We start from the raw sequence: 1,510 nt of genomic DNA, 5'->3' as shown, positions 1-1,510 counted from the left end.
GTGGGGCGTCCTGCAGGGTTCCCCCCAGTATTTTTTTTCTTTGGAAAATAGATATATAATATATACTATAAATATATAATACTGTATAGGTATAGTATAAAAAATTCCCACTAATATTTTGGTTGGGCTAGAGTTTCCCAATAACGTATTATAATTATATGATATATATATAATAAATACCTACTTTTTATTTATACGGCAGTATTGCCGGACAGCAGATAAACACCAAACACGACACCCAACCGTTTAGACAGTTATGGAACAGATGGGGATCCCCTAAGAGCCACCTCTCATCAAATTTACGGGGGTCTGAGCGGCCTTCTCGGTATCCAATTGCGGGTCGCTGAACCCCAACAGCGTTGGAAACCCCACCTGGGCTGTAGTTGGATCAGGAGGCGTCTATTATAGATGACTCGGGACAAACCAACACAGGCTGTTGGCGCTCTTGTCCCCAGTCTGCTCTCTTACTCAGTTTCCAGACGTCCTGTTCTGTGCTCCTCAGCTCCAAGCCCCCCTAACAGGAGCCCTCATGTTTTCAAAAAGGACCAGCTGCTCACATAGTTTAATAACAGCAGTAAATAGTGCAGTAATTGGGGACTATTCTTAGCAGCAGATTAGAAATGGTGAATAAGATAATCCAAAAAGAACTCTTTGGTTGAACCAGCTCCACTGACAGTTATATATAATGGACAGAGTTTCCAGCGTCTATTGAAGTGGAAGCCAGTGCTGAAGTGTCCTTAAACCTTGCTTCTATGTAACGGCCATGCAGGCGGGGAGGCTCACTGGCTGCTAATTATAAACTGATACCATTGCAGTCTTATGGGGAGAATGAGCCAACTTTTCACTTGGATATATAAGCCTTAGTAATACAGTTTTCCTGACGGGAGTTTCTGGCTCTCCAGTCTCTGTTTCAGTCTTCTTCCATACAGCATGATGTTCATGTTAGTAACATGATGGTCCCATTTAGAGTAAAATAGATCAAAAGCAGGGCTATGCGTCATTTGCAACGACCATAAACACCAAACTCGAAGCTTCAAAAACAGGTAACTCACGATAGGTACCTGAAGAAAGATGTCATGTAGTTGTCAACCAGCGAAATGAAAGCAATATTGCCAAAAATAAAGTATTCAGAGCCAATATAGATAATATTTCCATAAAAATAAAACTATGCAGGAGTCAAGTTATGGTTGAAAGTGGCTGAAAAATCCTGCTCACAGCACAGTGTCTACTATTGACGTGCTGCTGTGATGTGTGCTTGTTGTTTTTGGACTACAGGACTTGCTGGGAGATATGCCTCATGAGGAGAGAGTGTGTGTGGTGTGTGTGTGTGAGTGTGTGTGTGTGTGTGTGTGTGTGATCAGCAGCTCTCTCTCTGCTCTGTCATCCTGCTGCTCTCCACCACCACATGAGGATCCATGTGACTGTGACATCACCCGCCTGGCCCCGCCCTCCACTCTGACTGACGAGGCTCTCAGCCAATGAGAGGAGAGGGGCGGTGACAGGCAGCTCC

This window comes from Morone saxatilis, unplaced genomic scaffold (genome assembly GCF_004916995.1).
Source record: "Morone saxatilis isolate NCDOM2014 unplaced genomic scaffold, NCSU_SB_2.0 Contig11, whole genome shotgun sequence".
In the NCBI taxonomy this organism is placed as follows: Eukaryota; Metazoa; Chordata; class Actinopteri; family Moronidae; genus Morone; species Morone saxatilis.
Note: the sequence above shows the minus strand (reverse complement) of the source record.